Source organism: Pundamilia nyererei, unplaced genomic scaffold (genome assembly GCF_000239375.1).
Source record: "Pundamilia nyererei isolate P.nyererei 1_Seehausen unplaced genomic scaffold, PunNye1.0 scaffold00113, whole genome shotgun sequence".
NCBI lineage: Eukaryota > Metazoa > Chordata > Actinopteri > Cichliformes > Cichlidae > Pundamilia > Pundamilia nyererei.
Genome location: NW_005187514.1, coordinates 1,572,741 through 1,587,027, shown reverse-complemented (window position 1 = coordinate 1,587,027; position 14,287 = coordinate 1,572,741). Strand labels below are relative to the sequence as shown.

The window sequence follows — 14,287 nt, the reverse complement described above, 5'->3', positions numbered from 1 at the left end:
TCTTATCTATATATTTGATCTGGTTAGGGGAGGAAGTTTTGTTCAATGGCTCTTTGTGATCCACCACTGCAGCTTATAGCTTACATCCTCAGGCTGCAGGGTGGGTGGGCAGGAGCACAATCAGATGGGTTCAAGTGAACACTTAATGTTCTTCTCTGCTTGAACGTAGCAAACCAGATCTATAATATGCTTCAACAGGAAACGCAGAGCACACCCTGCAATCAGATCTACTTACATCACAGTGACATGTCTTTTCTCCACATCACAAAGAGGGGGGGAAAATGCTAAATTCGCCACACTGCCAAAAATTGTAATTGCAGAAATACTCACGCTGTTACAAACCGTGACTCTGTGTTCTTAGTTTGGCCTCACTCTGATGTTCGTATTCGTGAACATATTGTAATTCAAAGAAATTGGAAACAGCAGATGGCGTGACAAAGTGTTATATTATGCAGCAATATTGTACCATACCTTGTTTTAGTGCTCCCAGTTGAGTTGTAGGAAATGATGCTGCCAAAAACAATCAAGCTAGAGAGATCTAGCATTTGTGTTAAGTGTGAGAGATTCGCTATTATCTCTCTCTCTCTCTCTCTCTGACTAAAACATTGGATTGATTATATTTTATATAACACCACTGTACTATGAGTGGCCAGTACATATTTTTAAAAAGTATCTCAATCAATGTAATGATTAATGTAATTCTATGATGAAAACAATTTGATACACCATATTGTTTCTGTTAATAATAGATTATTTTATTGTCATCAGAAGAAGTTAAAAAAAGGAACACATATTTATTTTCTTAACCGTTTATCCACTTCAGGGTCTCGGGGTGGGAGGTCTGGACTCTCCACATGTCACCAGTAAAAAACACACAACTTCTTCCAGAACTCACAGTGTTCTAATTGAATAGTTTGATTTATAACAAATACTCATCAGTGCATGACAAAAAAACCCACCTACTCATAAGTGAGATCCTGGAAGCAGCAATGGTTGCACTAAATGGCTCAAATGATTAATTGACTATCACTGTAGTTGTTAATTAATTTTTAGTGGATTGCCTAATAGATTAACCCTTTAATTCTTTCAGTTTAAGCTCATACATCCCAGCTGACTCCTTCCTTCATCATTAAATTGTGGTCTCCAGCAGGCACCTGACACTAGGAAAACAAAGAAAACCTGAGTCAGAGAATCCACCTTCTCATGGATCAGATCTTCGTCTGACCACAAAGTTATCTGACTCCCAGTGCATGTCTGACCCACCGTCACTTGATACACAGAATCCAGCCCAAAACCTGGATAGCAGATACCGGACAGGTAACCCAGCCCATCGAATCGCATGCCTTTAACTTGAGGCAAAGTGTGTTTCTTTGGATACCTCTGTGCACGTACCTGCGTGCTTGAGCCTGACCGTGTATATTATTTTATAGAGGTCTTCTAGAATTTCCAGATAAGGGTCATAATCCCATAAAAGCTTGTCAAAAGCTTGTTATCGCTCACACATGTTTGTTCATCAAACTCCACCTTAAAACCCCTCAGAGGCGGATAAAGTTCCATCATCTGCCAGGTAATAAAATACACTATTTGTTCTCTTATACAAATGTCTGCAGTACAGGTGCGCTCGTCTCTGTCCATTTGAGAGATAGTTATCAGTTAAAAGGGTAACCAAAGCCTCAACACTTGTCAGGTCCCCCGTTTTTTCTACATTCAGCTCCTCATTAGGTCCCACTGTGAATAATATCTCCTTTTAGCTCTGTTTACTTGAGGCATATGGCAGGCCTACAGTAGTCAGCAAGCTGTTTCCTATGACTAACCTTTCCACTACGGTTTTATTGGTGCACTCTTATGAGCACATCATATGGTGACTGCAGCATATTTGACCCATGAGCTGAACTCATGATAGCAGTGGTTTCACCGAAAAGAGGAAGACAGCGGTCATCCGTGTGAGGAGGAAAGGCACACAGGGCAAACAGTATTAATGCTTCTATTGATTACAATCTCGCCATCCGCTTCTACACTCTCGTTAGATGTAACACAATGCATCCCAGGGAACGAATAACCATTGCTAATGGCTATAAAAAGCTCTTGAGAATCGGCTAACATTCTAGCCACTAAAATCAATATTTCCCCCAACCACAATCTTTATTTAATCTCAGTATAGTGGCACGAGGAATTAAGGATGAAAAGCAGATGAGAAATTGCTAAGTCAGAACAGAGTAAGAGACACTTGGTTAGCCTAAATTGACTGAAGCTTAGCCACTAAATCTTAGCACCTAACTAAAGTTTACACAGTACCTCTGTGTGGCTGCAACTGATTCAAACATGTTCAAAAATCCACTCTGTTGCTATCCAGTAAGGTACTTTGGATAAAAATAGCACCTCTCTTCCTGTGTTGTGTCAAACTGACTGCAATCATTCACAGAGGATTCCAAATAACAATTAATTAATGAAAAGTACCTCCCCTGTGCTCACCGCTCCAGTTGACGCTGTAGTCACAACCCAGGCAGTATTTACTATAAGTAATTAGCCCAGAGTTACAGGCATGGAAATCACCGTGATGATGGAATAACTATCTGAATGCCTCAAGGGCGGGACAGGAAACGAGAGCACTCAAACAGACAGTCATGCCTTATTATGCAAGTGGTGGAGGTAAGAAATACAGCCTCCCCAGGTAATTAAGGTCGTGTAGGCAGCTTCTTACAGACAATTGCCCTGAACAAGCCTGGTGTGAAGTGAAAGATGCTGATGTAAAGTGGAAGTGAAAATAAGTGAAACTCTGCAGTGGTCTGACCTCTGTAATCAGAACCAGAATAAAATATTAACTATTCAAGCATTAAAAGACAAACAGTTTGAGCAGGTTACACTATGGATGGATGAGTTGTGAGTGGTATTATTTTAAATATCACAAATGTAAGTGTTGCTAAAATGGCAAGCGAAACTGCATCCCATATGTATAATGTTACTCTAAACATGTGCAGCTTGAAGCACACTTCGCAGTGGCCATAAATACTGAATTCTCCTATTGGATGTATTTAAGGCTGTCATTTAATTGCTCAGCTGTCACGGGGTCCTGAGCTCACATGATTATATTTGTGCATACTTATGTGCATGGTGTCATGTGTGCGTAAGAAGCACATGAACCACTGTGCATATAAAGCATATGGCAATATACTTAAGCTACGGCAATTACTGGTAACCACATCCTCATTCTTCACAGGGTTTGTGCTATCTGTGACTGTTAAATTACCACAGTGTGGGTCAGCCAGGGTTACATAGCTTGACTAACGCAAAGTACACACTCACATACACCATCATAGTTGTAAGCACACACTAAGTCCTTCACCTGTTAATGTGTGAAACAAATGACGCTTGCAGCGGCGCCAGAGCGAACACACCACCATGTCCCATCTTATCAGCTGGCTGCATAAAACGCTGTTTGTTCTAGATAGAGTCTGCAACAATCAACCAGTCTGCTAGAGGGGATTCAACTGGCCCTGGATGACTGCACCTCACAGGACTGAACAGAGAAGCAAATCCAGTGTGGCACGGGGGAAGGATGGAGATCAAAGTCAGGTACAGACTGAATGACAACAATAGGCCTACACCACGGGATCAGCTCAATGCTCCAAACTCCCAATCTTATCTAGGTCAGAGCCACACCTCCACAGACTCATCACACTGCCTTTTCTTGCTGTTTGATTTCTTTGTTGTCATGGGTGGTGATGTAATCTAATGTAATTTTGCAGTGTAAACTCTCAAGATGAAGACCAGGTAGCAAAGCCGTGGATTTCCTGTGTGAAAACACTCAGACAAGAGCAAAACTAGTTTTTGGAATAAGTCAGCCAAAGAGGAACCAAAACAATAATCTTCTAAAATGTTTTAAACCCTTCAATACACATTTAAAAGGTGGGAACCAGCTAAAAATAAATAACTTTCTGTTATAAATTGGATTTTTTTTTAAAAACACAAAAATAATTTACTTAAGGAAGAAGAAGGAAAAAAAAGCTTCCTTCATCAGTAAAACCCTCCGAAACCTTGTAAATGATTAACTGATAGTGCGTCTACACAGCATCACCTTCCTCCCAGTGTTCCTATCTAGTTACCGGGCTAGCATTACTAGACCAGGTAAAATTAGGATATCTTGTCCATCCAGGCTTAGCTCACATGTACCATGACAAAAACCTGCAGAAGGAAAAAAGACACGAGGGAGAGAGAAACTGAAGTGGTTGACTAATGAATTAGCTGTCTTCTGTTTTTCCTACCTGTCAACCAGCTGAGAACAGTTAAAAGCCTTTATGCAAACAAGATTTGATATTGAGAAAATGCACAGATTGTAATAATCTACCCGAAACAGAAATAATTCTCTGTGATAAAGCCTGACCAGCGTTGACTCATCAAATTCTCTGCAGAGGAGCTCGGCACGTAGCCATCACTCCTCACTCTGATTCCAAACCCAATTAAATAATCAAGGGTTCAACTGCTGTATAATACCATAATCAATAGACAGAAAATGTCTTGGTTATTGGGATGAAGTTAAACAGATCCCACAGAAAGTACAGAAAACCATCAGAGAAACAGATGAGAAGGTCCAAGATTAGCTGAGGATGGGAGCACATCAAAAGATACAGCGTTTCTGTATGCAGCTGCTGCACTGCCCAATCAAACCAAACTCAGAGACCAAAATAACAAAATAAGCCTCGCTGCACATTTCTCAACACACACCAATTTATGCAAGAGTCCATACCTACACAAACAAGACACTAGTTCCAATACATGCACTATAGCCTTACCCACCTTCACAAGCCCAGAAGCATTCACCTCCAGAATAATCCAGTCAGCAAACCTTAACAGGTTTAGAAAAGCAAAGCTTTTTAACAAATAACGTAAAAAGGCCCCCAGTAGGCTGTGATGAATGAATCAACCCAAGCATGCTGTGAACATTATCAGAGTGGGGGATGAATGAATATATTATCATGCAAGGCACAAATTCTCTTCTCCTGCCTCACAGCTTGTCTGTCTTCCTGCCTATCAACCTGCTTGCCTGATTACCTGCCCACATACAGAGCACCTTTTGTCCAGATTAAAGGGGGATGGATGGGGCAGGATGAAATATTATTTCTTTTCACGAGAATTCATTTTGAAAAGGAGATGCATTGGTTTCTTTGCTGTGCCTCAAAGCTTCACTGCCTCCCTTCCTAACTGTCCAGACTCTTTCTATTACCCTCTTTGACAGGCTGTCTTCCTCTGTACCTGTCTTTTTAAATGTCCCAGTTATCTCTAAGTCTGCATTCCTGCATGCCCCTAGCATAACTGTCTATCTGACAGTCTTGTTTATTTTCCCAGCTCAAGTTTGCTGTCTATACATTACGTTTATGTCACTAATTAGCACTAACAAATACATTTTGTGAGCAACTTACAATGATTGAGTTACATTGGGAAACTGCTACAAAACTATGTGTGATTTCTCTATTTTATTTTAAGTTTCACTGTAATTGAAACATGCCTACTGGTTTTCCCTGTTTGTCATATTTTTGCTAAGCTTGGATATCTGCTGCCATTTGGGGGCAGAGTCAAAAATATGTTTAACAACTGGAAATGCAGAATTCTCTATTTTTATGCGTGCACTGTTTTTTGTTCTTTGCTGCTAGAAACACCAAAGTCAAAGGTTATAAAGAACTTTGTTTTAGGTGGGTGAAACTGAGTGTAAAAATAATTAAAATGATCCCCTGCAGCTACTGTCTGTGCTTCTCCTATGTACTTCTTCGTGCTCCATTGTTTCTCCCGCTTCTCCTTCTTGCGGTGTACTGTGTTAATTCGCTTTCCTGGTTAAGCCAACCTTTCAACCAATCATCATTTGACCTACATGTAGCGTCATCGCCCAGGGGCGACACGGTGTTTGCTCGTTGAAGGACTGTACGCGAGCCTCCACGTTGTGTGAATTCCCATAATCCATCTCCCTGCGTAGGTGGGAAGCTACAAAAACAGACACCAACGCGGGACCATAAATTGGCCTTCAGCTGGCTTCGAGTATAAATGGACAAAGCTTCGGATTTTTAACTAAACCAAAACAACAATTTTTCTTTTGACCAAGTGTTTCAGGAACCTAACAACACGTGGGATTAGGAATCGGTTTACTGGTGTTTATGTCGAAGTCCTGCATTCTGCACCATTTACCCCGGCCTCCTTCCTGTGACTTTTCTGCTGTATAAGGATTTACGTTTCCTGGATTGTAAAAACATTACCTGTAAACACCATTATGGCAGCTATTTAAATATATTCAACTGGAGATACAGTTGCCTTTCTAGCTGCCTACCTGCCTGCTAGTCACCCTGTTTGCCTATCTGTTTAGTTTCCTAAGCTCAGGCTGCTGTCACACCATACATTTAATCATTACAGGAGCCCTGACTATATCAAGCAGCTTCCCTGAGCTGACTGAACTGCATGCATGAATGTGTGTGTGTGTGTGTGTGTGTGTGTGTGTGTGTGTGTGTGTGTGTGTGTGTGTGTGTGTGTGTACGCCTTTGTAAGGCCTCCACTCAGCATAGTGATGATAAGTACTCCCAGCCCAGCGCTCTGCATGAGCTGATGGACAGACAGGCCAAGAACATTGGGAGCCTTGTGGTGAGTCGTGTGTGTGTGTGTGCGTGCGTGCACGTGCTTTCGGTGTTGCTTTTTTTTTGTTAGCCAGCCACGCCACCAGAGCTTGCCACATGGCTGCAATTTGTTCATTAACTATGTAATAAATGTACACACACACACAGAGGTAATATTGTTCGGAGTTCTGCCTGATTGGATTCTGAAATAGAGGACCCTCAGGGGAATCACTTGTAGTCTACCAGCCACTGTGACCAGGGGAAGACAGATTTTTTAACAAGGGTTGAGACAAATGCTGAAGAAGCACACAGAGTCTGGATTTTTCTACCTCTAATAAGAAACACTGTGAATATAAACTAAGATAATACTGGTTGGGTAAGGTTTTTCATGTTAGCAACTAAATCTACTCCTTGATTCTGATTGCTCGCATATGACCAGATGTAAAACTCCTTTCTTAATACCGTTCATGTTTATGTGCCTAGAACTCTAGAGACCACTGTAAATAATTAATATGAACCCGGGACCAATTACAAGAACTCTATGATCATCATCATCAGTGAATCAGATGAGTTTGGGATGGTTGTTACAAATCACATGCTGACTCGGATATCAATTAAAGGTTGCTTAAGTATAAGCTTGCCCAGCTCAGAGCAAGCTAATGCTTGCTTGTATCACAGCAAGCAACATTAGATTATCGAACGGCAGATAATTTAAACAGAAATATTGCTGTGGAGGGAAAAAAAAAAATCCAGAAACGTGGATCATAAACGAAATCCGTCAAGTCCTGTTTGGCTCGCGTATCTAAACCAGCAGTTCGGCTTTCAGAGACAACTGCTCCTCCCACATTCAGCGAGGCTTATAGCCTCTGGAAGAGTGACTGCTGCTCTGCCTTGAGCATACCGATCACCTTACACAGTGGCTTTCCTCTACTTTGACAAGTGATACACATACATGTATATCAACACGTGCACAACCGTGCATGTCTGTTTGCACAGCTACTCACAGAGCTATAAAATCTGCACACACACACACTCAACCTTTAACCCCTCCCCCACCTGGATTAATTCACCTGCTGCACCTGAGAATGCGAGCACTATGATGTCACCTGCAATCCCATTACTTCAAAAGCACCTCACTGCCATCAGTACAAAGAGCAAACACACCCTCTCACTTCTTCCTTTGTCCCTATGTCCCCTAATAGTAATTCCCCAGCAGAAAGTCCATACACAGTGAAGGGAGAATTACAGAGTGTGCTGTACAATCAGGTATTCTTGAGTTTCTGCCCACTAGCACCCATTACGTGCACCACTGTAACAATGACAAGCTTTCTTTATCCCTCTTCAATCTTACTGACATGAAAGAAACTGCCCTGACGCATGAATTTGTGTGCACTAAAAATGCGCCTTGTGTGCGTATGAGTGAATTTGTGTGTAATTGTGTACACGCATTTGAGTGAAAGGTGGTTGTGCAGTGAGAATCCCATGATTACAGTGCTGCCAGTGGACTGCACTCCCAGAAGCCCCCACTGGAAATACTCAGAAGCAGGGAATGATGTGATGAGACAAGGCGATAATACAACCACCACATTAGTGCATGGTTAGCCATTAAAAGACCCAGATGAGATTATGAGGTCATATGGGAGGTACAAAGCCTACAGCCAAAACAAGAAGTCCTTCTGTGAAAGTACCGGCACATGTTCATGTTTTCCTTCTGCGTGAAAGTAAGCAAATATAAATCTGGAGAGAAGGAGAACAGGGCTGAAAAAAAAAATGAAAAAAAGCAACGAGATAGGCAGATGATAAAATGCTAAGAGACTGAGAAACAAGAGCTGATAGCATGAGGTATTCCCTGCCTTGGAAATTTCCATAGTGGTCGATTTATGGACTAATCCATCATGGAATAACACATGAATTCAGCATGATTTGCCATTAAAACAACCAACTGAGCATGAAACAGGCGACCCTTGCCCATCTTCCATTTCAGCTTAGTGGAAGGATTTTTCCATTGTAAAGCAAGGTGAAATAGCAGCAGTTCAATGTACTGTAACACACTGGAGATGCACCAGCCCCATGAGCCTGCTATTCACAAGATGACGCCTACTGTGAAAATATTCTTCTGCTCTCTTTAGGAAGGAGAAAGCAGAGAGATGGAAAGAGTTTATGTACGTATGTGTGTGAAAGAGAGAGGAGATAGAGGATTTACTGCTGAGATAAAAATGGAATCCATTTTGGTTCTTGAAGCACTCTCACCCACAGCGTGAGGACCTGCTCGGTGCGTTATCCTGGCATTGCTCTTTCAGTCACTTCCCCTCTTCCCTCCTCTGCTCTCTTTCAATTGTTCAGTCTTCCCCACACTACACTCTTTATATAATTTCCTCTTTTCCTCCTTAGTCACACCTCCTTCCTTTCCTTTCCTTTCCTCCTCTCTCCTCCCCTTCTTTCTCTCACTTTTCCTCTCTCTAGGCAGTAACGCACCCCAACACTGTCTCAGGTCCTGAAACTATGGCAACGGAATGAGAGAGCAAGCGCTCTCTATGATTAATAGATGAGAGATGCAGTGCCAATCGCTGGGGCCTGGGGAGGAGGGACAGATGCACTCGAACAACGCCACGCAAACACGCACACACAGACGCAGAGAGTACACACAATGAGAGCACACTCAAACCCCCCCTCGCCATTAGCCACCCTCTGTGCTTTGTGGTACTATACGCACGGAAAAGGGTCTGACTTAGGCACTACACAGAGACACAGACACATAAGCAAATTAAGAGGCAGTAAGCAGGGTTTTTTCTGATGCTTAACATCCACATGACACACAACCTTTCTTATTGGCTCCCAACAAGCAAACTAACCACAGAAATAACCACAACCACAGTAGCGGATGCAGCCCTAATGAGTCTTAAAAGACTGTGGATGTGTCCATGACTCACAGCTGGCTTCTCTTACCTGCAAAAGCACAACAGCAGGACGGGAACTAGGACATCATATTTTAACACTGTGTGCCGTGATTTACATCATCTGGTCTGTAGCGCAAGACTTGGTTGTTTTCAAGGCCACTCATTCATCCATCTCCCAGGCAATCACACAAAGCCCTGCTGTTTTTGGATTATCCCTGCAAATGTATTTCCTTTCCATTCCATCTGAGTAATGACAGGCAACCAAACCCAGCTGTGACAAAGGTATTACCACATGTTAATGTAGCATACACTAAGTGCTTAAAATAATAATATGAAGAGAAAGTGCACAATTTAAGCTGATTTGAAATGTTTCAGTGGATGGGTTTTCATCTAGCACGCACGGCAAAGTTTGGCTTCTCTCAGTCTTGTCCTAGATGAGCTGGCTATCACTTTCTAATTCACTTAATTTCCAACAACAAAGCATTGCCAAGGACCAACAGCCAAAACACCAACAGGCACTGCTTGCCTGGTCCTTCATGCCTCTGGCTTTTTTGGCATGCAGTTTACAACACGCTCAATCAATTATGCTAATGTAATGAGTATGAAGAGTGTTTAACACATGGATGGTTAATTCTGTGGATGCACTGTAGAGTCATTTTTTATGGAGCCACAAGGGTTAAGGCTAAGTGGGAGAAAGCAGCCAGTTAGAACAACACATTGAATCCATGCATGCGTGTGTGTGTGTGTGTGTGTGTGTGTGTGTGTGTGTGTGTGTGTGTGTGTGTGTGTGTGTGTGTGTGTGTGTGTGAATGTGTGAAAGACAGCGAGAACAAGAACAACGCGCAGAAGCTAGTGATTAGTGATTACATTCTCAATGAGCCATGCTGTGAATGGAGCATACAGGACTCTACAGCACTGATATATATCAAGTGCCTGTAGTACAGTGAATACCATTTATCATCTCATATAAACAATGAGCAACATGTTCCAGTAAAAGAAGGCTGTATGTTGTATAATGAGTAAATAAACTTTTTTTTCTTAAGGAAATCACAAATATAAGTTTAAAAAAAAGGGTGGATGCAAATCTCAGCATAGGTCTAATATCTTTTATATCTCTGTCAACATTTTTTTTTTCAGATAAAATGATGCAGTTATCAAATAATCACAGAACTCATTGCCAACAAAAAAAGTGAGACGGAGCAGCAGAAGGTTAAGTACAAAATAATGTTTATATAGAGCAGTTGTATAATTTGTTGTAGCAGGTTAGGATATCTTCCTGCTTGTTTTTCTTTTACCTTCTGAATCACAGCAGACTCCCACTGAATCTGAAAAGAGAGCCAGCCAAAAACAGACACTGTGCCATAACATCTGTGATGCAAAAGTTCAAACCCAAGCTTCTTTGATTGAGCTGACCCGCGTTTCTAAAACAAAATGTGTTAAAAGCACATCCACAAAGCCGGGATTACGCTCTTTCTCCGGCTTTGTTCTGTTACTAGAGGTTTGTTATTTAGTGTTACGGTAGTGCAACTGAGGCGGCGGCAATTTAGAAAGACGTGGAAGCTGAAAATGGGGTAAGCATCAATAAATCACATTCAGATGACTAAGATGCGTTTGATGCTTTCTTGTAGTCTAATTGTTTCTAAAAAAAAAAAAAAAAGCCCACACACCAAGGATGTGCATCAATAAAACATGGCTTTTATTAAATATGCATAAATACACACACTATTGAATGCAGACTATTGACACTGACTGAATGAGGACCAGCAGTTAACAGTGGCTGACTGTTGTGGCTGTTTATAATAGAGGGCCAATTCATTTGAACAGGAGCAAAGCTCTTTATCAATTATTCAGACCCACTGTATTAAAGCAACATCTGCATCTGTCCTTAACTGGCAAAGGTAAATACAAACTCTGTCTCGCTCTTTCTATTTCTGCTTCTCTCTTCCTCTCTCTGTCTCACACACTCACGCGCGCACACATACAGTGTGACAAATGCACATCAGTCACACACAATGCCATCCCCGTTGCTATTGTTAGGGGATCGGCGGATCAAACGCTCCACAGAGCATTGCTCCAAATACAAGCAGCAACTCTGGTCGCCCTGCTTTATTCTGGGGGTTTTTTTCAGGAGGACAACAGGCAGACTGTTGTCACTAAGGTAATCATGCTGTAATTCATGTGTCAGCACAACCAACATGTCAAAATATAAAGTGCTAATAGTAGGATTAGCACTCTTATTGGTGGTGCTGTATGCTGCGTGAGGCAATATGGTGGGACTTGCGGGCTGTGCAACATCTTAAGAAAAAAAAATGCCTCCAGGATTTTTCAATGCCTCCAGGCTAATGTTGTAGGAGGAGAAGAGGTAACATGTTAAAACATTTTTGCTCTTTCCCCATTTAAGATCTGTGTGTAATACCCAGCACAGTGTGTATGCTGACAGCAAAAAAACATAAGGTCACACGTGAAAAAACACAGAGGAGCCCCAAATATTTCCAGGCATTTCAGGGAAAACATGAACTACAACACCCTTTCCTCTCAGAGCTGGTGTAAAGTTTTTTTTTTCTTTTTCCACTTAGAAAAAAAAGGCTGATACACCATGTGGTGCATCTGGAAAACAGTTGACATGATGCATATTTTGCGGTCTGCATTCAAAAGTGCTTGGATTCACCCATTTCTATCAGCTCACTTGCACACTTTCTAATCTATAACCTACATTCAGAGTTTGAAAATTCCTTTTCCAGCTATTCCCAGTGCCTCTGGGGAAATCGAGGAGAGGAGAGGAGAAGGGAAGGGAAGAGAGGGGCAATCACAGAGTAACTGGGTGTTGGCACTTGTGTTGGATGTGGTTTGTGAGGCCTCTATCTCTCCTCCAGGCTTGATAAATAAATAGAAATAATGTGCAGAAGCACTTCTTCTACTGGCAAATCCACTTCTCAACCTGCGCCCCTGGTCAATATTAGAAACATTTGACTGATCTTTTGGAAAAGAGTAACAGTGACCACTCCATCACCTGGTGGCTGAACACACCCTAACCAGTGTGCCTGTCCCTCTGTGTGTATGAAACACACGCAGAAAGCGAGAGAGAGGAAGAAAGTCTCAGCCCGCAGAGTAGCTCACTTCGCAATAAAAACATGAATGTAAAATGATTAATTCACATCACATCCCTGTGATTCAATCAAGAGTTTTGTAGAAATACTGTGAAGTAGAAAGATTGTTAACAAAATTAGTCCACCCTATGAATATCTGCTTTACATGCAGATACATTTACTCCACGTAATGTGGAAATAAATTGCAAATGAAAATCCCGTCATGCACTGTAATAATGAAGCGAGGACTCGAGTATTATGCGTTTTCATAACATTAACATTAATATCTTAATAAGTGTGTTTAATGGCTGTAGTTTGAAAGTAAGCACTGTGAAGTCATAGGGGCGGGAGGACTACAGTCGGTCCACTCCAGCAAGTTCCTACAAACACGTTTCCCCTCCTTATTTTCATATTTTGAAATTATACACTGGTATTGTTTTTTCTCGTGTTTAGACGCACTAGCTTGATCCAAAATAGGTCCTCCGAGACTTACACTTCTTTCTACTATATGAACAAACAGCATATGAGGGATTACGCACGAAATTATGATCTGTTTAAATCACCAGATGGTATTTTTCTTGCGGAAAAGGATCGCAGTTCTCATATGAATCTAAAATGTACACATTCTGATTCACACATTTAATAAAAATGCTTTTGTAAATACGCGAAAACACACTAAGTTGATACGGTTACCGCGCGAAGCTGGTGCACTTGTCGCCCGGTAGCCTGGCTGCAAAGAAAACAAGCCTCCGGGGTTTGAGAAAGGCTGGTACGGGCTATGAGCGCATGAAGTTAGACGTAAACAAAGAAATCTCACCTTCAGCTCATGAATGGATATCCCTCGGAGTGGTTACACAGCTCTGCCTTTTAGTAATCCATGAGATGTGTCCCTCAAAGCAGTTCAGATGGTGCTCGCTTTAGGATAACAATACGAGCGCTACTTTTCTCATGCGCTTCTTTTTGTTACATGCCGCGCTCAAATCACACCACTCAAATCGGAATATCCATCGGAAATCCACACTAGTGACAAAAAAGGACGCTTTGCCTCGTAAACTTCCCTCAGGTAAACTGTACGAACACAAACAACCGGGTGTCCCAGAACTAGCTACGGAGCTGAACGCAGTCCCTTCCACAAAAGCCGACGGTCATCCTATTTGGAGATGAAGCTTCTTACCAGACTGAAGCGGAGCGCAGCAAGCCCAGCTGTCACCCACCCGCTACACACACACTCTCTCTCACACATGCATAGGGAGGAGCTACGTCTATGGAACGGGAGCTATTGTGTCAATGGGTGCCAGTTATGGACAACTGTATTTCTATTTTTACGCAGTGGAATGCGCGTTGGAGAAAGAGAAATCTTGGGGGCTATTAATAGTGTCGACACAGGAAAAAAACACAAAGAGGTTATTGGGAATGTCAATAAGATTAACTGGTATTCTGTATTCTGCTCTGCTCCGGGCCGAGGACGCAAACTGTCACTGGTAATTTTGATGACACAATAAAGATGCAGGTCCTCCTTGCCCCCCGCCGCTTTTGTCAATGCGAATCGGAATATGATCAGGTTCAAAGTCTGCTGCCAGTTGTCTCTGCGCTGATCTCAGGGCGCCTACCGCCTTCCCTCTTAGGTGGTCCCGGGCCGGGCACGCGCGCACGCACACTGCTGTAACTGGGATTTTACAAATGAGCCCTTACTTTCCTTGACCCTCATCTC

At 42.1% G+C, this 14,287-nt stretch overlaps 1 protein-coding gene across 3 annotated transcripts in view; it reads right to left on the bottom strand.

The window, feature by feature from the left end:
• Positions 1-13,786, bottom strand: part of sema6a (sema domain, transmembrane domain (TM), and cytoplasmic domain, (semaphorin) 6A) — a 100,741-nt gene extending 86,955 nt beyond the window's left edge. For all 3 annotated transcript variants that reach the window (XM_005741779.1, XM_005741780.1, XM_005741781.1), the window contains exon 1: positions 13,394-13,786. The gene's annotated coding sequence lies outside the window, so the exon portion shown is untranslated. The remainder of the gene's footprint in view (positions 1-13,393) is intronic.
• Positions 13,787-14,287: the final 501 nt, after the last annotated feature.